Genomic DNA, 26,300 nt, shown 5'->3' on the forward strand with positions numbered 1-26,300 from the left:
AACTTGTCTAAACAACTTAGACATTCTTAAAAACACCTAAAACACATGTTTCAGTGCTTTTGAAGGTATTAGAAGACCTTTTGGCAATTTTGCACATTTTTGCCAAAAATTGTCAAGTCAAAGCCTAAAAGGTAAAATTTGATCTATTGAGCCTAAAATGAGATAAAAACCACTAAACATGACACATAACAACCTAGAACAACATTAACAACCTAACACAAGACATTAAAAACATAAAAGCATTAAATACTAAGAAATGGGAGTTTTACTCAACTAGGTGCTCCTGCACCAATCGACCTTATAACAAACAGATAGGTCGGTAGCATAAACCCTAAACCCTGAACATTTAGGTTGAGAAATTAAGTTTGTTCAATCCTAACCATTGAATACTTTGCATTTCAATACAATGGTCTTGAATAGATCTCAAGACATTCTCCATCATTCGTTCTTCACTGCTTCTTGGAGATGATAACCCATCACGCAGTCTCCACCGTTTGTAGGAACTTCACACATTCCTGAGGTAGATAGGATCAATCTCCTTCATACAAGATCTTTCATGTGCATGAGGCTGACATGGAAACATGATTTGATCTCCATTATACTGCTAACTCATCACATAATGCCATCGGTTGAATTACACAGGTTTGAAACACTTCAACCAGAAACCCTGAGGCTGGGACTACCAACTGGTAGTCATACCATATTAAACCTGGGTAGAAAAAATTCCATTTAATGGTTCACTCTTCAACATACCGGTTCACTTGGACAAACATACCGCTTCACCTTTTGCACATATACCGATTCACAAGATTATACCGGTTCTCTTTGCCAGTTGATTAACTTCACTAAACCGGTTCACTCTTCAACATATTGACATCAATGACAACACAATATCATCATGTCATCATACTCTGCACATATGCCAACAATCTCCCCCTTTGGCATTGATGGCAATATACAAAGATATCTCTCTTTTTGCATAACATCTTCTCCTTAATACTGCAGATATCTTCTCCACTTCACATCTTCTCCCCCTTTGACAACAATGCCAAAGTGGAGGCATGAGCTTCCTTGTTCCACTATGTTGCTCCCCCTGGGGAGTAGCATCCTTCAATAAATTAATCAAGAAAAGATATAACAAAGTAAGATCTGACTGATGTGGAGCACAAAACTTTAGTTTACCTCTTGAAGGGGCAATACCCCCAATTCACCTCTCAAATAGGTAAATGTAGCCTTCGGTAGAGGCTTGGTGAATATGTCTGCTAATTTCTCCTTACTGGAAACATGTTCCAATACCACCTTTTTGTTCTGAACCTTTTCTCTCAAGAAATGATACTTGAGTTCAAAGTTCTTAGTTCTAGCATGTAAAACCAGATTCTTGGAGATGTTAATTGCACTTGTATTGTCACAAAATATACTTACCAATTCAGATACACGAACTTTGAAGCCATTCAATATATGCTTCATCCAAATAGTCTGGGTACAATTCATAAAAGCTACAACATACTCTGCTTTTGCTGTAGATTGAGAGATACAACTCTGGCTTTTACTCATCCATGACTTTGTTTCTGCTATAGACTGAGAGATAGAACTTTGGCTTTTACTCATCCATGAGACTAGTCTTCCATCAAGAAAGAATGCACCACCGTTTGTACTCTTCCGGTCATCTGAATTACTAGCCCAATCAGCATCTGTGATCACTTTCAGGTTGAAATCATCATTGTATGGATACCATAATCCATAGTCAATAGTTCCCTTCAGATACCTAAGAATCCACTTGACTGCTACCAAGTGGGATTCTCTTAGGCTTTTCTAAAACCGAGCAGTAATACCCATTGCATGTGCAATGTCTGGTCTTCTATGCACTACATAATGTAACTTACCAATCATTGATCGGTAATCCTTCTCATTTACCAATGCTGAGTCATCCTCTTTTGATAGTTTACAACCGGTTACCATTGGTGTACCAACCAGTTTATTGTCTTCCATGCTAAAGGTCTTCAACACCTCTTTGACATACTTGGACTAAGTAATAAAGATTCCATCTTTCATTTTTTGAATCTGCAGTCCAATGAAGAACTTAATCTCCCCTATGAGTGACATCTCAAACTCCTTTTTCATCTCATTGCAAAGTCATAAATCATCTTGTCATCTCCACCAAAGATTATTGCAAATACTTCACAGATCAGAATCTGATCTCCTTCTAATTTCAAGTAGATATTGCTATCTTCACAAGATGGGAGTGCAAGTGTTCATACCATGCTCTAGGTGCCTGCTTGAGTCCATACAAGGCTTCATGTAGCCTACACACCATGTCACTATCTTCTGATAGGGAAAACTCATCTGGTTGCTCTATATACACCTCCTCTTCAAGTATTCCATTTAGGAATGCATATTTTACATCCATTTTGTATAGCTTGAATCCTTTAAAAGTTGCATATGCAAGAAGCATACGAACTCCTTCCAATCTTGCTACTAGAGCAAAGGTTTCTCCATAGTCTTCCCCTCCTTCTTGGGCATATCCTTTACATACCAGTCTGGCTTTGTTCCTTACTACTATGCCATCCTCATTCAGCTTATTTCTGAAAACCCATTTGGTTCAAATGACATTTTTATACTCTGGTCTGGGTACCAACGACCATGTACCATTCTTTTCTATTTAATCAAGTTCCTCTTCCATTGCCTTGATCCAGTGTTCATCTTTATGTGCCTCTTTAAATGATTTAGGCTCAAATTCAGAGATCATACATGAGCTTTCTCTAAACTTTCTTCTTGTAAGAATTCCTGCATCTTTGTCTCCTATGATTTGCTTTGGATCATGATTGAGTTTGACATACCTAGGTATACTCTTAACAGATTCCACTTGCTTTTCTTCTTCATCCTCATCTTCATCAACATCAGCATCTACTAGTGTAGGAGCACAATTAGTGGTACTGGGAAGATTTACAACCAGTTCCCAGAAGGTTACTACTGGTTCATCTCCTACATTCTCACTGCCGGTTTCCTCAGGTTTCTCAGAGTTTTCATCAATCCTAACATTGATTCTTTCAATGTTTCTCTGAGTCCTATTATTGAAACATTTGAGAGCTTTACTCTTGGTAGAATATCCTAAGAATATTCCCTCATCACATTTTGCATCGAACTTGCTCTGATGTTCACTCCTCTTGATATAACATTTGCTACCAAATACTCTAAAGTAGCTTACCACTGGTGTCTTACTAGTCCAGTACTCATAAGGAGTCTTATCCTTTCCTTTCTTGATGAGTACCCGATTCATTGTGTAGACTAGAGTGCTCACCGCTTCTTTCCAAAAGGTGTGAGCAACCTTTCCTTGGATCGACATAGTTCTAGCCACTTCAACCACAGTTTGGTTTTTTCTTTCTGCTAAGTCATTCTGTTGTAGAGTCCGGGGGGTAGATAGTTGCCTCTTGATGCCATTCTCTTCACAATATTTGTTGAATTCACTAGAAGTGAATTCCCCTCCTTGATCAGTTCTTACGCATTTGATTCTTCTACCGCTTTCCTTTTCTACCAGTGCTCTAAAAGCTTTGAACTTTCCAAAGGCTTCAAACTCATCCTTCAAGAATGTGACCCACATCATTCTTGAGCAATCATCTGTAAGAATCATAAAATACCTATCTCCCTGCACACTCCTAGTTTTCATAAGACCACACAAATCAATATGCACAAGATCAAGTAAATTGTTTGCAATGAAAGATTTACCTTTGAGGATTGAGGAAGACATTTTCTCCAGTTGAGACTCTCTGCACAAAGGATTTTCTGGTTTGCTCAGCATCGGCAGTCCTCTAACTGCCTTGATCTTATTGGCCTTCACAATGTTATCAAAGTCTACATGGCAGAGTCTCCTATGCCATATCCATCTATTATCAAACTTAGCCATAAGACATGTACTTATATTTGCATTCAACTGAAATAGGTTACCCTTGGTCTGCATACCAGTGGCCATCAGTTCACCATTCTTTCCTTTGATTTTGCACACTCCTCCAGAGTGAGTCCACTATCATTTAGCTGGGTAACACTCAATAGGTTGTGTCTGAGACCTTCCACCCAATACACATTGTCAGCACTGCTCTTTCCATTCAAAGAGATGGACCCTCTGCCTTTGACTATACATGGTGCATCATTACCAAAATGAACCACACCACCATCATACTCTTCTAGAGATAAAAACTTGCTCCGGTCACCAGTCATATGGTGAGAACAACCATTGTCAATAATCCACTCATTGGAATTATCAAAGTGGGAGACAAGAGCCTTCTTGTCTGACACATCTCCCTTGACTGCAACAAACACAATATCTTCATTTTCTTCATCTTCTGATTCCTCGTCAGTGACACCTTCTTCAACTGCTACAAAATAGTTTCTCTAGTTTCCTCCTTTGAATGTCTTGAACCTTTCCCGTTTGTCCTTGTTATCACCATTAGGACAGTTTACAACAATGTGTCCTATCCAGTTACAAGAAAAGCATTTCAAAGGGATCTTACCTCTGTATTTATCAGTTCCCTTAGGAGGTCTCTTGGCAAGAAGAGCTTCAAATTCCATCAGGATCTCCTCATCATCTATTTCTCTACACTGTCTTGGTTCACCACTGGTGCTTGTTTCTTTTCCTTTTCTAGATGGTGCAGCAGATGCTCTAAAAGCCAATTTAGTCTTTTGAATACTGCCATCAAAACTATTTAGCTCATAGGTTGTCAACTTTGTAATGATGGAGTCTAGGGATACCTTAGTCTTGTCTATTGACCTCAACTCCTGAATAGCAGTGACCCTGATTGCATAAACTGGTAATAAGGATCTCAAAAAAAATCTAACAATAGTGGAATCTTCAATTTTACCACTTGCACTTTTGATATCTCCAACAATAGTTTTGATTCTTATTCCATATTGTTGAATGGTCTCTCCTTCAACCATCCGCATGTCTTCAAACTTTCCTCTAAGTCTTTCTTCCTTAGCTTGTTTTACATGCTCATCACCGCCATAGATATTCTCAAGAGTATCCCATACTTCTTTGGGATTTTCTTTGTCTTGGACATCAATAAACTCAATGTCAAATAAGCTGCTGATTAGGGCTTCCATGACTCGCCCATTCTCCTAGATCTCTCTCTTTTGATCATCGGTGAGAGTACCGGTAGGAATAACATAAGCATTCTCAGCATAGCTCCAGTGTTGAGCACCCATTCTTCTGATGTATATTTTCATTATGTCCTTCCATATTTTGAAATTATCTCTATTGAACTTTGTACCTTCCCTCTTTATCATTACAATAGGATCTTTCCCTTAAGCGGTTAAGCTTACAACACAGAGGACCTAGAGGGTGCTTTGATACAAATTGATAATTCAATGATGATCAATGAGTACCAAACCGGTACTGAGAGGGGGGGGGGGTGAATCAGAGAACTTGACTGGCAATCACTAACATCGGTCTTAAACTAGATTACTACTAGTTAAGAACAATGATACTGTGAAAGATATAAACCAGAAACACTTGTCTTTCCACACAACCTACACCCTCATTTCCACATTATCCTTGTGCATTAATAGGTAATCTATCATCAGAAATATAATAACTTGCTAGATCAACATGAGTCACCTCTTGATAGAAAACAGCAAAGCATCACATGAAAAAGACATCACATATGACACACATATTTTTCACATGGAAACCCAACTGGGAAAAACCATGGTGGGGATGAATACCCACAAGCTGTTTTTGAACTCTTTAGAAGTCCGCTCTGTTAGGAGCCTAGTCCGGTTAAAGACTATTACAATAGGTTCTGTTAGGAACCGATCCTGTTAGGGATCACCCAGTTAAGGGATGGCTATAATACCCGGTTAAGGATTAAACCCTATTAAAGGTTACCTTGTTAGAGGATTTTATGAACTCAATGGCTTTGAGTTACCCTATTAAAGGAAATACAGCAAGTTGGTTAAAGATACCCTTTTAGGGGATTTTCCAACTGTTGAAGTGGTTAAAGATCAATAGGTATTACAATGATCTGGTAATAACACTCAATGCCAATGAAAATCTGATTTAGTTCCTTCCTTCTGCACACACACTCTGTAGGAATCAATTCTCTTATTTGGTCTGGCAATAATCACGTATCTATGCACTTAGATACACACACAACATTTGCCAATGACCTCAACATGAAACACAGCATTGACCTTATAGGAAACAGATAGGTCGGTAACATAAACCCTAAACCCTAAAAATTTAGGTTGAGCAATTCAGTTGCTTCAATCCTGACCATTGAACACTTTACATTTGAATACAATGGTCTTGAATAGATCTCAAGACATTCTCCATCATTCGTTCTTCATCACTTCTTGGAGACAATAACCCATCACGCGTTCTCCACCGTTTGCAGGAACTTCACACATTCTTGAGGTAGATAGGATCAATCTCCTTCATGCAAGATCTTTAACATGCATGAGGTTGATTTGGCAACATGATCTGATCTCCATTATACTACTAAATCATCACATAATGCCATCGATTGAATTACACAAGCTCGAAACACTTCAACCGAAAACCCTGAGGCTGGGACTACCAACCGGTAGTCATACCATATTAAACCTTGATAGAAAACATTCCATATACTGGTTCACTCTTCAACATAACGGCTCACTTGGACAAACGTACCGCTCCACCTTTTGCACATATACTATTTCTCTTTGCCAGTTGCTTAACTTCACTAAATCAGTTCACTCTTCAACATATTACCAGTTCACTCTTCAACATATTGACATCAATGACAACACAGTATCATCATGTCATCATACTCTGCACATATGCCAACAATCTCCCCCTTTGGCATTGATGGCAATATACAAAGATATCTCTCTTTTTGCATAACATCTTCTCCTTAATAGTGCAAATATCTTCTCTTCTTCACATCTTCTCCTCCTTTGACAACAATACCTGTGTGGGGGAAAAAGAGAGACTAGGCTAACATGTCCTAATCTTACCTTTTGTCACACATTACGGAATACGAAAGAGCCTAGAGGTATCGCACAATTGGCTACTTCTTTTTGGTGAAAGAGAGAGCCACGGGCTACCTATTAGGGTTTCTATTCCTTTGTTGTAATTGAAAGGTAAGATTATGCAAGTTCAATTCTTAACCCCAAAATGCAAGTGTGAACTAACAACAAGATTGCAGAATTGAACTTAAACAATGGAAAGCTGCAAACATAAGGACAAGACAAGAATGCAGATGCGTACCCAGAGTCAAAATCTGAGTGAAAATGTTCGGGACGGGGGCGCGGGCGCCACTATCCTGATTCTGCACTTGAAACTGCACCTGAAACTGCCACTTTGCAACCTGGAAAACTGTCCGAACTGACAAAACTTGCTGTCTGTTAGGGGGACCAGGGCGCCCAGCGCCCCTGTCCTGGCAAGACCAGGGCGCCCCACGCCCCTGTCCTGGTCTTTTGTGCTGAAATTTGGTATAGGGTTCGGTCTCCGTCTGCTTCTTTCGGATCTGCAACTTGCGGCATCGTCTGAATCCCGAAATCTGCACTTATATCTGAAAAGGTGTTTGGGCGGCTATATAGGGTTTTGCCTTAGTCAAACCCCCGCTTTGGTGATTTCCACCTCCACGAATAGCCAAGTTGTATTGTAAAAGTAATGTGTGTGTAGACCTTGTGTGTGTGCAAGATCTAAAATGCAAGTAAGCAAACTAGAGCAACCTAGAAAGTAAACCCTAATTGCTTGTAAATGACAATGTAAATGCTCCAAATCAAGATGTAGAATGATCTAAAGCATGAATATAAATGATGTAAGGAAGCTTATGCAAAGACATGAAAACAACATGAAATCATACCCAACCCCAAGGGGCGGGTACAAGCCAATCTTCAGTCGGTGATCCCTTATTGCTCTTCAATGCCTTCAAAGCCCTAAATGGATGAATGAAATTGATGGATGCTTGATGGATGAATGTTGGATGTTGCTAAAGTCTTCAAAGATCTGCTCTTTCACTGCATATCAGGTTTCTCAAAACCAAAATTCGGATCCTTTCCAATGAAGAAAGAGAGCTCTTATGTATGAAACCCTAGGTCTTAATTCCAGCTTTTGGCCGACCTAGAGATTGAATATCCCGCCAATTTCTTGGGGTTAAGCTTTATTTTATGATTGGATCGCGCTCCTAAAATTTCGGGAAAAATGTCCGGGACCGTGTGCACTCCGGGCGCCATGGTCCTGACAAGTTTTCACCAAATTTTTAGGGCCGTCAGATATGATGATTTTAGAGTGAATCCCGAAGTTACATGTGATTTCAAGATGTTTTGACCCCCGAAATTAAGCCCCCAAGCTTAGAATAAGGCCTAATTAGGGTTTTTGATTAAGTGATGTATTGGAGGAATAAAATGAAAGGGGCACACTTTAATGAAAGGGCTCGACTTTATGATGTGGAAGATGATGAAATAGAACCTTTAGACCTAATTAATTTGATTACTTAAGTGCTAAAGGGGAATCGCAATGCAAAATGCAAACTACGCCAAGGTGGGTGCTAAACTAGGTATGAAATTGTACTGCTTTAGCAAGTGCGTACAATTTATGACGTTACATTTAGCCCCCACTTTAGCGGTCATATGAGTACTACGTGCATATGCAAGCTAAAGTACATGCAAGTAAACATTATTTAAAAAAGGATATATCCATAAGTCCGTCAAACGAAGCCCCCAGCGGTATCTGCAGTACACAGTTAGGAACCGCACCCTACAAAACACACGTTAGATCACAAAATCACCTAATGCTTACTAAGGAAAGTGATGAAATTTGCGAGTAGCTATATGCCCCCCCCTATTTTGGCTTGCTTATTAGGGAGGTGAAACAGGGTAGCATGTTTACTTACAACAAATTGTGTGAACGATTATTGATGAGAGATGTTCACTACAAAGGCTTCATCAGAGCACATTTTGGAACATCAAGGGAGTAAGGGAATGAAAATACAATTCCTACGCAACAAACGGTTCGAAAATCGCATCTCCCAAACTCAAGTTATGATGAAATGAGTGATTTAGGGAAAATTAGGGTTTTGAAAGTAAAGGTAAAGGAATGAAAGTATATACCTTGAAAGTGACTATTGCATTCGTCACTTTGTTGATTCTGAGTATTGGTCATTGCAGTGGAGCCCACATAGCCATCATCATGCCTTCATGATGACCAGAGCGTCCCGCGAGGATTGAGATCATGCGACAGGTCGTGATCGACGACGAGCCACTGGATGAGGTGAGTTGACTGAACTTTGACTTTGACTTTATGCATTTTCATTGACTCTGATATTCTGTGATCGAAAGCGGGCCTTGGAATCTAGCCCTGGGTCCCACCCAGGGTGCCATGGTCCCACCAGGGCGCCATGGTCCCTTCAGGGCACCATGGTCCCTGTGGGGCGCCATGGTCCCTTCAGGGCGCCATGGTCCCTGTGGGGCGCCATGGTCCCCTCAGGGTGCCATGGTCCCAATCAGGACTTGGCAAGGGTCAACTTTTGATGTTCGTCAGTTTGTGTATTTGGCATAGATGATTTTGATGATTGATTACTGATTACACTGATGTTTTTGTGTTGCAGGGCCTCCCATACATGAGAGAGCACATGGCAGGGCAGATTCTTCGTAGTTTGTGAGATCAGATTCCCCGGCTGACTCAAGCGGATAGAGATACATTATCTATAGTAGGTTTGTGGTCTATGATTCTTATGCTGGCCATTCGATTTCATCCCGCGATGCTGATGGCACTTATGGAGCGATGGGATCCTGACACATGCACATTCTAGCTTCCAGTAGGGGAGATGACGGTGACACTTGAGGATGTGTACCGCATTCTTCACCTAGCAATTAGAGGAGCTACCGTGACATATGCGACTGATCAGTCAGTAGAGGATCATCAGAGGGAGCAAGTATATTGCATAGGGAGAGTCATGCCGAGTGAGACGAGATGTCGTATCATGGTCAGCTGGCTCTTACATCCTACAGGAGAGGTGCCCCTCTTGAGACGTCTTATGATAGCCATCATTGCACTAGCTGTCTGCCCTAATGGGTGAGGTACACACATGCATGGGGGTCTCACATGGTGCATCAGGGCTATGGAGAGACATAGGAGAGTATATGCCTAGGGTCGGAGTATGCTTGCGCATCTCTATCACGACCTCGAGGAGTATGTTTTCGGACAGGGTTGCAGCTTGATGACATGCACACTTCTACAGGTGTGGATATTTGAGCACTTTACATGCACCAGGGCTGTCGGCTATCCGATGAGTGCGGCTAGCGAGCGACCTAGGGTATTTGCTTATCCACTTACCAGCGAGTGGAGATTTGGGGATTTATTGTATTGGAGAGTGACATTTGACAGATTGATAGCTGAGGTGACTGTATGGAGACCATATCTACGGATGCACAGATGGGATGGGATGGAGAGATAGTTAGCATGCTTACAGAGGAGCCGCCTACTGAGAGGGCGATATCCACACATCATAGTCCCATTCTACTTTGACCGAGTACAGAGGCAATTTGGGCTAGAGCAGTGTGTTCCAGCCGATGTGCCCATCTACACTCGACACTCACGAGTCCTTCCCAGACCCAGAGCAATAGCGAGACCTACGATAGATGATATCGAGATCACAGATATAGAGGGGTTCGACCAGGATGTGGTCACTAATTATGCTGCAGACCCCGGGGCACAGCGCAGGTATCTCTCATGGTTTATGAGAACATACTCGGGGCCTATCTTTCCACCAGATCATCCGACAGGCCATCCAGGTCCATGGAGACATGGAGACCGAGATGAGGATCAGGGATCCAAATCAGAGGAGCTAGAGGAGGGAGAGGGTCATGAGGAGGCAGGAGGGCCTGATCCACCCATAGGAGATCAGCCTAGTGTCGAGGAGGAGGAAGGAGAGGAAGATGACAGAGATAGAGACGATGATGAGGAGAACGAGGATGCAGATGAGGATGAGGATGATGAGGAGGAGGAGGATAGAGATGATGGGGAGGAGTCAGATGCAGCTCCCCATCATTCAGGAGATGATACCATAGCTTTAGATCCTCCCGTTATTCCCCAAAAGGGGGAACACAAGGCGATACGGAGACCTATACCCATTGCGCACAGATCATTCGAGCGTGGGGAGCCTAGTAGTTCCCAGTCACAGATGCTACCATATCACGATCCCTACTGGTGTGAGGGAGATCCAGGTATAGTAGGTTTATATTGATTGATTGATGTTTTGATGATATAAAAATGGTACTAATACATGATTTGTTCTACTGCTATAGCTAATGTGCAGGAGTGGCATTCTCTGATCCAGCAAGCAGTGAGAGATATCTCCACGACAGCGCAGATCCCTAGTTCCTCACAGGTTGCTTATAGACCTCAAGTGAACGCGGGTCAGCATGATGATTTGTTTTCCCCATTTTGAGTACAGGTAGAGATATGGAGGGAGAGAGAGCAAGCTCTATCAGAGGACCTTCAGCGGGCACAGCATGATCTAGCAGCAGCTCAGGCCGAGGCTACCTCGTATCACGTGATCCTTATGGATAGGGATCGTAGGAGTTCCTCTCGGAGTCACTCACGATCTATATCATGGTATACCCCTATGTGTCCACCTGCACGGCCAAATCAGGAGGGAGCATCTAGTCGTCAATCTCCAGCCACCAGCCCTAGGGATAGGAGATGATCTTATGATGTAGGGTAGGTCACATTTTGGATGTATAGTGACCTACCTTTGTATATTGATCCACATATATATATATATATACATGCTTCTTTATCTCAAACGTGTTATCCTTAATGTCTAAAACAATGTGTATTTTGATTAAAGTTAATACATTTGGTAGATGTACATGTATGTTCTAATTTAATTTCCATGTGATTGATTTCTCAATGCTCCATGATTAAATTGATACATGTGTGACTTAATTAAAATATTTGATCAAGTACTACATTGATGATAGGGAAGAAAATATGTGTTAAGCCTAAGAATCATATAACTAATGTGATTTAATTTGAATTTAAACACAACATGACACGATTCAACTTAACACATAAAGATATTGTATAATATGCCAACATAATGAAAAATGTAAATGTTTTTGTAATTTACATAAATGAATTCAAGACAAACCATAAAGTAAAGAACACGCTTGTCAGGAACGAAGCAATATAGATTAAACAAAACATCCTTTAATTCTATTTGCTCTAACAAAGATATGCTAACATATTATCCAATTTTGAAGAAGTGAGAAAGGAAATAGATGAATGATAAGGAATGAGGAATTAAGCATAGTATCTACGCAAGTGCATAGCGTTTATAGGGTCTTTAAGAGACGTACCGTCTACACCCGCTATTTTATAAGCACCTGATCCATAATCTTCAATAACGATATACGGTCCAAGCCAATTAGGACTAAATTTTCCCTTTTCTTCAGGTAAGGCATTCACATTGCGTTGATTCTCATAGAGCACTAAGTCACCCACTGAGAAGGAGCATTGAATAACCTTATCATTATAGCTTCGTTGTAGAGTTTTGTGATACGCTTGAATATGCTCAAGAGCATTTATACACTGTTCATCAAGCATCTCAAGCTGTTGAAGTCTTTGTTCTCTATAAGCATCATCATCTACTATACCTTTGAGAGAAACTCTAAGTGATGGAATCTCTAATTCTAAAAGCATAATAGCATTAGCACCATAAACAAGATTATAAGGGGTAGTTCCTGTAGCAATTCATACACTCGTTTGGTAGGCCCAAAGAGCATAGATTAGCTGAGTACTCCAATCCTTACCATGCTTATTCATGGTTTTACGAAGAATTTGTTCAATTATCTTATTGGATGATTCAGCTTGACCATTTGATTGAGGATAGTATGGTGTAGAAAATCGATGTTTGATATGATACTTCTCAAGGAATTTCTTCATGTCCTTGTTCTTAAATGATGTCCCATTATCAGAGATTATAGTGGAAGGTATCCCAAATCGAGAAATAATGTTTTCTAGAAGAAATCGACAAATCACTTCAGCAGTAGTAGAGCGAAGGGGAATAGCTTCTACCCATTTTGTAAAGTAATCTGTTGCGGTTATAATGAAAGTATGTCCTTGAGATGAAGGAGGAGAGATTTTACTGATAAGATCCAGCCCCCATGCAGAGAAAGGCCAAGAAGCTACATGAGAACGACGTTCTTGGGCAGGAGCATGAATCAAATTATTGTGAACTGTTGACATTGATGACATTTCTTAACAAATGAAAAGGAATCCTGCTGCATAGTTTGCCAATAATATCCCATACGGAGCAACCTTTGAACCAAGGATTTGCCTCCAAAATGCCCCCCACAGGCACCTGAATGCGCCTCTTCAAGAGCAATAGGGATTTTCGATTTGTTAAGACAACGAAGGAGAAGACTGTTATAACCCCTTCGGTAAAGAACTTTAGAAAGAATGATATATCTAGCGGACAGCTTCCAAATTATAGCCCTAGTGTTCCTATTGGCGGAATCAGGAAAGGTACCATCGGTCAAATATCTTACGATATGCAAATACCATTCATCTGAGTCTATAAAGTCACAACATGTCACCAAGCTAGAATCATCTACAATAGCTGGAGAAATAAGGTTGTGAATAACAAATTTAAGATCAACCACAGGGTCCTCTAAAGATACCAGAGAAGCCACACATGCCATTGCGTCCGCATGTCGATTATCTTTTCGAGGAACAGGTTCCATGGTGTAAGAATCAAATTTTTGTAACAAAGAGATAGCCAGGTCTTTATATTGTGATAATTTGTCATGTTTTGCTTGATATAGTCCTGTTACTTGTCTTATAATCAGTTGAGAATCTCCAAAAATATTTATGTGTTTTATATTCAAAGCTAAGGCTGCCTTTATTCCTGCTATAAGAGCCTCATACTCAGCAATGTTATTGGTACATAGGAAATTGAGACGATAAGATAAGGGAATGGACTTCTTTGTAGGAGAAATTAGAACAACACCTGCCCCCAATCCCGTACGACACTTAGAGCCATCAAAGTATAACTCCCAAGTTTCATCTTTCTCTATACAAAGAATGAAGTCATCAGGAAAAGACTCAGGGTTAGGGAAGGAGAAAGGTGAAGGGGCCTCAACTAGGTGATCGGTCAACGCTTGCCCTTTAATTGCTCTTTGTGAAACAAATTTAAGGTCAAATTCAGTTAACATCATAACCCACTTAGCTAGGCGTCCTGATAAATCAGTTTTAGAGAAAAGATGCTTCAACGGATCAAACTTTACCATGATGTGGACTTCTGAATTTAAAAGATAATGTCTCAATTTTTGAGTCGCAAACACCAAGGCCAAGCATTGTCTTTCTATTGCAGAATATTGGGTCTCATAATTGAGTAAGGTATGACTTATATAATAAACCAGACACTCCTTACCATCTTTATCATGTTGTGCCGATAATGTTGCAAGAGCATGAGAGGAAGCAGCTGTATAAAGAAGAAAGGGTTTAGAAGGTTCGGCAGGTTGAAGGATAGGAGGATTAGCTAAATACACTTTTAAATCTTCAAATGCTTGCTGACAATCTTCATTCCATTGAAAAGTGATATTCTTTTTGAGAAGTTGAGTAAAAGGAAAGGTACGATCCGCAAGTTGAGATACAAACCTACGAATAGCTTGAATCTTTCCTTGTAAGCTTTTGAGTTGAGACACATTTCTAGGAGGTGGCATGTTGACAATAGCATCTATTTTCTTAGTATCCACCTCAATCCCACGATGCGAAATTATGAATCCTAATAGTTTTCCACTATCCACACCAAAAACACATTTTTGAGGATTCAAGCGCATGTGATATTTATGAATCCTTTCAAAGATTTGACGAAGGATCTTAATGTGATCTACGTGGAGAATGGATTTGGCTAAAATATCATCAACATAATCTTCTAAAATCTTATGCATGTAATCATGAAAGATAAGGGTCATCGCTTGTTGATAAGTTGCGCCGACGTTTTTAAGTCCGAACGACATCATTACCCAACAAAACGTACCCCAAGGAGTGGTGAAAGCAGTTTTGAATTGATCTTGAGGATTAATGAAAATTTGATTGTATCCTGAAAAACCATCCATGAAGGATAACAAGGCATGTCCTGCTGTAGAATCAACTATCATGTCAATGTTTGGGAGGGGAAAATCATCTTTCAAAGAAGCTTTATTTAAATCTTGAAAGTCAGTACACATTCTTATTTTATTATCTGATTTAGCCACAGCGACAATATTTGAAATCCATGGGGAATAATCAATAGGGCGGATAAATCCAGCCTCCAATAATTTTTCAATCTCAGCCTTAACAAGCAAAGCCACCTTAGGATTCATTTTTCGAATCTTTTGTTTCACCGGCTTAGCATCAAGAACTAAGACAATATTATGAGTGACAATCTTAGGATCTATACCAGGCATGTCAGAATATGTCCAAGCAAAGATCTTAGGGAATTCACGCAATAAATCTTCATATTGTTTTTGCTCCTCTTCGTCTAGACATTTTCCAACTTTAATAACTTTTTCTTCATTGCCAGAATCCATCTTAACATCAATGGTGTCGCTTCTAAGAAGATTACTTTGTTGAGGAGTATCCTTTAACTGAGGAAATTCTTTCACAATCTCATCGTTATCAGTCTCTTTTCCAAAATAGGCTTCAATGTTCAAACAATAAGGGAATCCCCTATTGTGATGATAACGAGGAAGAGTATCATATGCTCCTAAAAACTCAGCTAAAGCATCATTGGTAGGAAAAACATCCAAAGCACAAGCACACGAAGGATCAATATACTTAGGGTGTCTCATTGGTAGAGATGTAGAAATAACATTAACACTAATACATGGTCTTCTAGAAGCTTTAGTGCGCTTGCAGGGATTATAACCAAGTCCAAAGGCATAATCATAAAGATTATTCTCTAGAGGAACCTTTATTCCTTGTTCATGAGCGCCACAGCCATTTCCATTATACCCATGCTTAGCTAGAATATGAAAACCACGACCATAATGATCAGCCATTTTAGAAAGAGAAGGTGGTTTTTCATAAGATGAAGAATCAAACCCTTCAGAATTGGAAGTGTGAGGAGAAGAAGTCTGAGAAGCAGCCACGAAGTTATTGCTCATAGGCTCAGGTAATGTTGATTGATTTTTAGCTTCTTCCTTCTTTTCAGTTTTAAGCTCTCTAGAAGGAACCTTATATTCACCTACAAAGGTGGGATTAAAATCAAGAGATCCCCAATCGTCTTCTGCGAGAACCTTCTCAGGATCAAAATCCTTTTTATGTGTAGATTCAAGTCGAGAAGAATCTTCTTTAGGAGTTCCAGACTCATCCAAAGAGTTTTGATCATCAGAGAGTGAGGATTCATCAATAGGTATTTTGTTTAAAGAGTCATCACTAGACGAGGAAGGCTTAGAAGAACCCCCTTTGGAAGTAGATGTTTGTAAACAAGCTTGGAAATTAGTATCACCTATCAAGGTATATGTCTTATTATTATAAATAAATTTAACTTGTCTATGCAATGTAGAGGGGACCGCTTGCATACTATGAATCCAAGGTCTCCCTAATAGCAAGTTGTATGTTAGATTTCCCGACATAACATGGATAGGAGTAGGCAAAGTAACAGGCCCCACTGTGACGGGTAAGGTGATAGTACCTAATGAAGTTTTAGCCACATTATCAAAGCCTCGAATAGGACGAGAGTCAGGCTCAATTAGGGATGTATCCACATTCATCTTATGCAAAAGATTAATGCTACACACATTAAGACCAGAGCCATTATCTACTAGTGTTCGTCTTATAGCAGTATCATTTATGATAACCACAATCTTCAAGGGATCATATTGATGTTGAATTTCACTAGTGGGCAACTCATCTTGAGTAAACACAATATGAGCTTTAGGATTCATCACAGAGTTAACCAAAGACACTATATTACTAGATGTATTCGGTGGAGGAACATTCAAATCTTTCAAAGCATCTTGTAACATTCCGTGATGAGCAGAAGAAGTTTGAATCAAATCCCAAAGGGATATCTTAGCAGGGGTAGCTTTAAGTTGTTCTATGAGATCATATTCCTTACTAAGAACTTGTGAAATACGTGGAGCTTGCGGAAGAATTGGTTGAGGATTAGGAAGAGAAACTGGAGTAACCGGAGGAGGATTAGGCTGCCTATTATTTCTAGTATGATAAGTATGGGCAACCACATGATAACTCTCTCTAGTTAATTGCTTGGCATAATTATAAGGACTTATAGGTTTTCTTCCTTGCACAGTGATGATAGGTTTATTTGGAGTAAGAAAGGAATCATACCCCCCTTGGACAATAAGGAGAGGTGATTTAGGAACTTGAAAGGTGGTAGAAGGACAAGCACCTTGGACTTCAAAGAGAGGCTTATTATGCTCATTCAGGTTTATCATGTTAATTAATTTAGAGGTTTTGTTCTTGTTTAGAGATTTCGATAAAGCCACAAAGTCATCAAGAGCATCATCCAACAAAGCATGATCATATCTATTAAAAGGTTTATCTTTTGATTCAAAAGGAGACATCTCCTCATAGAGGGGATTATTGAAAACAACCATGTTACTAGATTCAGTGGAAGAGTTGATAGGAATGTACATTTGAGAGGAATCATTCAACTTATCTTTCTCATCACAACGAAATGGCATAGTAACAAGGTTTATGAGTTTTTGGTAAAATGAAGGTTTGGCCTCTTTAGGATTCAAAAACTCATCTAAAGCTTCATCTAATTCATCTTGGCTATACTCATAATCGGCATAATTGCATACATCATCATAAATATGAACATCTTGCAAATAAAAATCCGACATTTTGAAATAAAAGTTGCATAAAACTTAGACACACAATGCAAAGAAACAAAGAAACACACTCTCTCTTTTTTTTTTTTTTTTTTTTTTTGAAAATGAAACTTAAATGAAACACACTAAATCTAGATCTAGATCTAACAAATGCAATGCAAGAAAAAGAAATAATTCGGTTCATGTCGGGTTCACCAAAATTTGTGGGGGAAAAAGTGAGACTAGGCTAACATGTCCTAATCCTACCTTTTGTCACACATTACGGAATACGAAAGAGCCTAGAGGTATCGCACAATTGGCTACTTCTTTTTGGTGAAAGAGAGAGCCACGGGCCACCTATTAGGGTTTCTATTCCTTTGTTGTAATTGAAAGGTAAGATTATGCAAGTTCAATTCTTAACCCCAAAATGCAAGTGTGAACTAATAACAAGATTGTAGAATTGAACTTAAACAATGGAAAGCTGCAAACATAAGGACAAGACAAGAATGCAGATGCGTACCCGGAGTCAAAATCTGAGTGAAAATGTTCGGGACGGGGGCGCGGGCGCCACTGTCCTAATTCTGCACCTAAAACTGCACCTGAAACTGCCACTTTGCAACCTGGAAAACTGTCCGAACTGACAAAACTTGTTGTCTGTCAGGGGGACCAGGGCACCCAGCGCCCCTGTCCTAGCAGGACCAGGGCACCCCATGCCCCTGTCCTGGTCTTTTGTGCTGAAATTTGGTATAGGGTTCGGTCTCCATCTGCTTCTTTCGGATCTGCAACTTGCGGCGTCGTCTGAATCCTGAAATCTGCACTTATATCTAAAAAGGTGTTTGGGTGGCTATATAGGGTTTTGCCTTAGTCAAACCCCCACTTCGGTGATTTCCACCTCCAGGAATAGCCAAGTTGTATTGTAAAAGTAATGATGGATGCTTGATGGATGAATGTTGGATGTTGCTAAAGTCTTCAAAGATCTGCTCTTTCACTGCATATCAGGTTTCTCAAAACCAAAATTCGGATCCTTTCCAATGAAGAAAGAGAGCTCTTATGTATGAAACCCTAGGTCTTAATTCCATCTTTTGGCCGACCTAGAGATTGAATATCCCGCCAATTTCTTGGGTTTAAGCTTTATTTTATGATTGGATTGCGCTCCTAAAATTTTGGGAAAAATGTCCAGGACCGTGTGCACTCCGGGCGCCATGGTCCCGACAACTTTTTACCAAATTTTCAGGGCCGTCAGATATGATGATTTTAGAGTGAATCCTTAAGTTATAGGTGATTCAGAGATGTTTTGACCCCTGAAATTAAGCCCCCAAGCTCAGAATAAGGCCTAATTAGGGTTTTTGATTAAGTGATGTATTGGAGGAATAAAATGAAAGGGGCACACTTTAATGAAAGGGCCCAACTTTATGATGTGGAAGATGATGAAATAGAACCTTTAGACCTAATTAATTTGATTACTTAAGTGCTAAAGGGGAATCGCAATGCAAAATGCAAACTGCGCCAAGGCGGGTGCTAAACTAGGTATGAAATTGTACTGCTTTAGCAAGTGCATACAATTTATGACGTTACAATACCAAAGTGGAGGCACGAGCTTCCCTATTCCACCATGCTGCTCCCCTTGAGGAATAGCATCCTTCAACACATCAATCATGAAAAGATATAACAAAGTAAGATCTGATTGATGTGGAGCACAAAACTTTAGTTTACCTCTTGAAGGGGTAGTACCCCTAATTCACCTCTCAAATAGGTAAATGTAGCCTTCGGTAGAGGCTTGGTGAATATGTCTGCTAATTGCTCCTTACTGGAAACATGTTCCAATACCACCCTTTTGTTCTGAACCTTTTCTCTCAAGAAATGATACCTGAGTTCAAAGTGCTTAGTTCTAGCATGTAAAACTAGATTCTTGGAGATGTTAATTGCACTTGTATTGTCAGAAAATATACTTACTGGTTCAGATACAGGAACTTTAAAGCCATTCAATACATGCTTCATCCAAATAGTCTGGGTGCAGTTCATAAAAGCTGCAACATACTTCGCTTCTGTTGTAGACTGAGAGATACAACTCTGCTTTTTACTCATCCATGAGATCAGTCTTCCACCAAGAAAGAATGCAACACCGGTTGTACTCTTTTGGTCATCAATGTTACCAACCCAATTAGCATCTATGATCACTTTCAAGTTGAAATCATCATTGTATGGATACCATAATCCATAGTCAATAGTTCCCTTCAGATATCTAAGAATCCGCTTGATTGCTACCAAGTGGGATTCTCTTGGGCTTTTCTAAAACCGAGTGGTAATACCCACTGCATGTGCAATGTCTGGTTTGCTATGCACTACATAATGTAACTTACCAATCATTGATCGGTAATCCTTCTCATTTACCAATGATGAGTCATCCTCTTTTGATAGTTTAGAACCGATTGCTATTGGTGTACCAACCAGTTTGTTGTCTTACATGCCAAAGGTCTTCAACACCTCTTGACATACTTGGACTGAGTAATAAAGATTCCATCTTTCATTTGCTAAATCTGCAATCCAATCCCCTATGAGTGACATCTCAAACTCCTTTTTCATCTCATCTGCAAAGTCATGACTCATCTTGTCATCTCCACCAAAGATTATATCATCAACAAATACTTCACATATCAGAATCTGATCTCCTTCTGATTTCAAGTAGATATTGCTATCTTCACTTGTTCTTTCAAATCCTATCTTCACAAGATGGGAGTGAAAGCATTCATACCATGCTCTAGGTGCCTGCTTCAGTCCATACAAGGCTTTATGTAGCCTACACACCATGTCACTGGCTAGAAGAGTAAGAGATGGGTTGCGAGGGGTTCGTAAGTAACCTAAAAGAAGGTACTTACAATTGAACAGCCAATTCACCACCTTATGTCTTCCCCTCGATCCTATAAGAGGGAATGCATAAAGGTTGATTGTATAAAACCCATTTTGTGGAGTAGACTTGAGAGTGAGCTAAGAGGTTTCGAGGGGCTCATATAGAGTCACGCAACTTGGCTACATTCTCCCCCTAATTTCACAAAATGGAAAGAGGAAATGCATAAAGAGTGATATAATGAAACTGAATCTTGTGTTGTGGGCTTGAGGTGCAACAAAGTGTTGACAATCTCCCCCCAGCTTCACAAATGTTGTGTTGTGGGCTTGAGGTGCAACAAAGTGTTGACATTCTTTCCCTAGCTTCACAAATGTTTTTTTTTTTTTTTGGCAAGGTGGCAACGCCACTTGATATATTTTATTAATAATATATAACTTTTACAATATATTTAAAAACTAGTTCAAACTGAGCTCCCAAAGAAAAGAACCAGCAAGAAAAAATCCAGTCATTGCTCATCAACATGACTATAGTAGAGAAGTAGTGAACAGTCCTCTAGCCGAAGCTAGTTACCAAATAGAGATTAGCAAAGGAGCATGCATTCTCATTTACAAATCGGAGCATGCAAGCTTAAAAAATGTTGTGTTGTGCACCTGTGATGAAATGAAGTATTGACATTCTCCCCCTAGCTTTACAAATGTTGTGTTGTGGGACTAAGATGCAATGAAGTGTTGATATTTTCTCCCCAGACTCACAAATCTTGTGTTGTGGGCTTGAGATGCAACAAAGTATTAACATTCTCCCCCTAACTTCACAAGTTCTATGTCATGAACTTCAGATGCAATAGCATTTTGACATTCTCCCCCCAACTTCACAAGTATTGTGTTGTGGGCTTGAGGTGGAATAGCGTTTTGACATTCTCCCCCTAGCTTCACGAGTCTTGTGTTGGGCTTGAGATGCAATAGAGTTGACATTATCCCACCAAATTTGCAAGATAGTAAGTTCTTAAAGAAATGAGGCCTTGATGGGGAATGGCTCTCAACAAACCCATCCCATCTCTTCCTCCCAAAGTTAACACACTTATATTATTAATGATGTATTTTCTTAATTCTTACAATGGAACACATATATATGTTTATCTTTCCATATGTGGTTTATAATGTACCTACAGGTTATCACTACAAATCTTCACTAAGGGATCAAGTCAAGGACCCTCATGATAAATTTAAGATGCTTTTGGGCAAGCATCTCCAAGGAGGAGATACTATGATGTCCCCACTTTGAAATATAAATTAATAATAAATAATGATAATAAAATTAAAATACAAAAGAATAAACATAAAATTTAAATTAAAATAAATATTAGCGCACTTATTTAGTACTAATTAAACATCCATTTATTTCTATCAGCAATATATTATTAAATAATGAATAACCATTTATCTATATCATAATAAGTTATTAAATAAAATATTAATTTACAATCAATATTAATTACTATTAAATAAACAAATAGTAGGAGACCAAATCTGACGCATGTCAGATTTGTCTGCCTTTGCAACAAGTACATGTATGAAAAGAGACAAGGAAAGATATGTAACAAAGAAGGAAGATTGGGTGTAATGCCTAAGGCTCTTGAATGAGAGGATATCTAGTAGTATGCATGCATAAAGTAATAAATATCACAATGGTAAGTCATTAATAAAAACTAGTTGATAATCCATTAACAAACAAATATCTAAAGTGGTATGATATTTATTATCAATTAAGGATATGTTTGACATACGGAAAGAGTTTAATCCTCATAATAAAGAGTTGTCAAGGTTAATCAATCTTATTATGAGAAATACAATTAACAAAGGATATGAAGTAAGGGACACACCACGTCTCATTCATTGCAACTACTCAGCCATGAAGGACAATATAAGAAGACAATCCCAAATCAGTCAAGGGGAGGGAAAAAAATTCTACATCCTCTCGAGATATATGCTATCAGATTTGAACTACCCGTTATCATGGTGCAAGCGTATAAAGGCAAATCCAAAGATTGAATCTAAGAAATGCAAGGATTGTAGATAATATAGTAGACACAACAACATGTGGGAGTTCATATATCTATATATACATCGCCTTAATTTCAGTTGGCATGAGCTGAAGGGAGATATATATTATTGGGAAACACTTATAATTTTCGAGGGATGTGAAATAAGATTAGAGAAATGGAGGAAATATATAAGATTTAGATCAAGGATGGGGATTAATGTGACCTCGCATAGATGAGATCCAATGATTAAATATGCATCAATATGTCTACCTTTCTAAAGGGAATGGGCCACAATCATATGTCTAAGAGACAAGCAGTAACTGTCTTAACTAAAAAAGAAATAATAATCATTAAACAAGTGTGTGTGCGTGTACAAGTAGATACACCAGAAGGGACATGAGAATACATATACAGATCTAAAGAAATTACATACAGATAGATGAAGGGAATATAGTATTGTTTATTTCTTATATCCATTTTTGGATCTTCTCAAATTAAGCTTTTTCCATTTGGCATTTATAGCTGGTTGCAAGGATACGTAAATATGGAACTTAGAAACCTAATTACCTTTAATTCCTTAATTAGATCTACTATGGTGAGCATTGATCCACTTGGCTTACCAACTGCCAGCACGTAAGTTTAAATTAGACTTAACACTATTGATTGCAAGGGAGAAAAAGAATGGCCTATACCATGTGGGAGGAACATCATCTGATGTATTATAGTAAGGGGAGTTCAATAGAAAATTCAGATTTATTAGTATTAAGCTTATCAAAGTGCTTTCTGGGACCCACAAAATCATGATTCAGATTCCTATAGTAAAAGAACCTTAAAAAAGGGTTTGCAGTAGTTAGAAAAGGTTTTGGAGGTTTCAATATTATTGTTGTGTTTTTAGCAGTAACTCTAATAAATAGAATGTGACATATTTAGAAGGCTTGGGAATATTGGTTGTGTTTCTTGGGAGTATTGGTTGTGTTTTTTTTATTTTTAGCCTCACCTAAGTCTTGGAGATTATTTATTGTGATTTGAACAATCAGTATTACCAAAAGGTCAATGGTCTAAGAGGAGTCAACAACATGTTGAAGATTGAAGATTTTTGTTTGGGAAAATTATTTTTGTTTTCTACCCATTCTCCACTAATTGTAAGATATCAATTGGATAAAGGCTACAGTAAAACATGATCAACAACAAGAGTCAACACATGGTTTAGAGGGGATGTTGGAAACTTATCAAGATAAGTTCTTTCTTCCAAAAGCTATTCTTAGCATTATGAGTGAAATATTATAGTAAAATGTCTTCCTAGATTAATGAAATTATATTTATAAATGTATGAAGATTCTCAGTTTAAGTTAGAAATGTTGTTTCGGGTCTAAATCAAGGTGAATCCTAAATCGGGACATTACAATTGGTATCAGAGCATGAACCTTCCATCCTGCAGGGTAAAGAATCTAGAGATGAATCAATGGATCATTCTAGACAAGGAAAAAGAATCTAACAATATGTTTATTCACATGTATGCTCTGTGTATGTAGATATCTATGTGTATGCTTCATGTTTTCAAGTGTATGTATGCTCTATAGTTCATGTTTTCAAGTGTATGCTCTATGTTTGTAGAAGTGGATACTTTGTGCATTCATATGTATACTTCATGTTTTCACATGCATGCTAAATATTTTATGTGATCCTCTCATGGGAAAGGGCTGGAAGAGTAAGAGATGGGTTGCGAGGGGCTCGTAAGTAACCTAAAAGAAGGTACTTACAATTGAAGAGTCAAGTCACCCCCTTATGTCTTCCCCTCGATCCCATAAGAGGGAATGCATAAAGATTGACTGTATAAAACCCATCTTGTGGAGTAGACTTGAGAGTGAGCTAAGAGGTTTCAAGGGGCTCATATAGAGTCGGGCAACTTGGCTACATTCTTCCCCCAATTTCACAAAATAGAAAGAGGAAATGCATAAAGAGTGATATTATGAAACTCAATCTTGTGTTGTGGGCCTGAGGTGCAACGAAGTGTTGACAATCTCCCCCCAACTTCACAAATGCTGGGTTGTGGGCTTGAGGTGCAACAAAGTGTTGACATTCTTTCCCTAGCTTCACAATTTTTTATTTATTTTTTGGCAAGGTGGCAATGCCACTTGATATATTTTATTAATATATATATTTTTTACAATATATTTAAAAACTAGTTCAAACTGAGCTCCCAAAGAAAAGAACCAGCAAGAAAAACTCCGGTCATTGCTCATCAACATGACTATAGAAGAGAAGTAGTGAATAGTCCTCTAGCTGGAGCTAGTTACAAAATAGAGATTAGCAAAGGATCATGCAAGCTCATTTACAAATAGGAGAATGCAAGCTTCAAAAATATTGTGTTGTGTGCCTGTGATGCAATGAAGTGTTGACATTCTCCCCTAGCTTTACAAATGTTGTGTTGTGGGACTAAGATGCAACGAAGTGTTGACATTTTCTCCCCAGACTCACAAATCTTGTGTTGTGGGCTTGAGATGCAACAAAGTATTAACATTCTCCCCCCAACTTCACAAGTTCTATGTCATGAACTTGAGATGTAATAGCATTTTGACATTCTTCCCCTAGCTTCACAAGTATTGTGTTGTGGGCTTGAGGTGCAATAGCATTTTGACATTCTTCCCCCAGCTTGACGAGTCTTGTGTTGGGTTTGAGATGCAATAGCATTAACATTATCCCCCCAACTTTGCCAGATAGTAAGTTCTTAAAGAAATGAGGCCTTGATGGGGAATGGCTCTCAGCAAACCAATCCCATCTCTTCCTCCCAAAGTTAACATGCTTATATTATTAATGATGTATTTGATTAATTCTTACAATGGAACATATATATGTTTATCTTTGCATATGTGGTTCATAATGTAGGTATAGGTTATCACTACAAATCTGCAATAAGGGTTCAAGTCAAGGACCCTCATGATAAATTTAAGATGCTTGTGGGCAAGCATCTCCAAGGAGGAGAGACTATGATGTCCCCACTTTGAAATATAAATTAATAATAAATAATGATAATAAAATTAAAATACAAAAGAATAAACATAAAAATTAAATTAAAATAAATATCAGTACACTTATTTAGTACTAATTAAACATCCATTTATTTCTATCATCAATATATTATTAAATAATGAATAACCATTTATCTATATCATAACACGTTATTAAATAAAATATTAATTTGCAATTAATATTAATTACTATTAAATAAACACATAGTAGGATACCAAATCTGATGCATGTCAGATTTGTCTGCCTTTGCAACAAGTACATGTATAAAAAGAGACAAGGAAAGATATGTAGCAAAGAAGGAAGATTGGGTGTAATGCCTAAGGCTCTTGAATGAGAGGATATCTAGTAGTACGCATGCATAAAGTAATCGATATTACAATGGTAAGTCGTTAATAGAAACTAGTTGATAATCCATTAACAAACAAATATCTAAAGTGGTATGATAATTATTATCAATTAAGGATATGTGTGAAATAAGGAAAGAGTGTAATACTCGAAATAAAGAGTTGTCAAGGTTAATCAATCTAATTATGGGAAATACAATTAACAATGGATATGAAGTAAGGGACACAACACGTCTCA

Source organism: Cryptomeria japonica, chromosome 8, assembly GCF_030272615.1.
Source record: "Cryptomeria japonica chromosome 8, Sugi_1.0, whole genome shotgun sequence".
In the NCBI taxonomy this organism is placed as follows: domain Eukaryota; kingdom Viridiplantae; phylum Streptophyta; class Pinopsida; order Cupressales; family Cupressaceae; genus Cryptomeria; species Cryptomeria japonica.